The sequence below is a fragment of the Myotis davidii genome, unplaced genomic scaffold, assembly GCF_000327345.1.
Source record: "Myotis davidii unplaced genomic scaffold, ASM32734v1 scaffold1509, whole genome shotgun sequence".
Lineage (NCBI taxonomy): Eukaryota > Metazoa > Chordata > Mammalia > Chiroptera > Vespertilionidae > Myotis > Myotis davidii.
This window is the reverse complement of record NW_006299480.1, coordinates 161,900-162,169: the sequence shown is the minus strand read 5'-3', so window position 1 is coordinate 162,169 and position 270 is coordinate 161,900. Positions and strand designations below refer to the sequence as shown.

Genomic DNA, 270 nt, shown 5'->3' with positions numbered 1-270 from the left:
CACGGTGCAGCAGCAGATGCAGAAGATGATGAGCGTGCGGCTGTGCCCACCGCTGCCGGGCCAGGCCGTGCTGGACATGGTGGTCAGCCCGCCTGAGCCCTCGGACCCCTCCTTCACGCAGTTCCAGGCGGTGAGTGGAGCGGCGTGGGGGGCGGTTGGGCGGTGAGCGGCCGGGCTGGGGGGCGCTGCACCCGCGCCTGATGGGCCCTCCGTCCGCAGGAGAAGCAGGCGGTGCTGGCCGACCTGGCGGCCAAGGCCAAGCTGACCGAG

General features: G+C 72.6%; 1 protein-coding gene across 1 annotated transcript in view; it reads left to right on the top strand.

Annotated features, from left to right (window-relative positions):
• Positions 1-270, top strand: part of GPT (glutamic-pyruvate transaminase (alanine aminotransferase)) — a 6,027-nt gene that overhangs the window by 3,505 nt on the left and 2,252 nt on the right. The gene's annotated exons all lie outside the window — the stretch shown is intronic.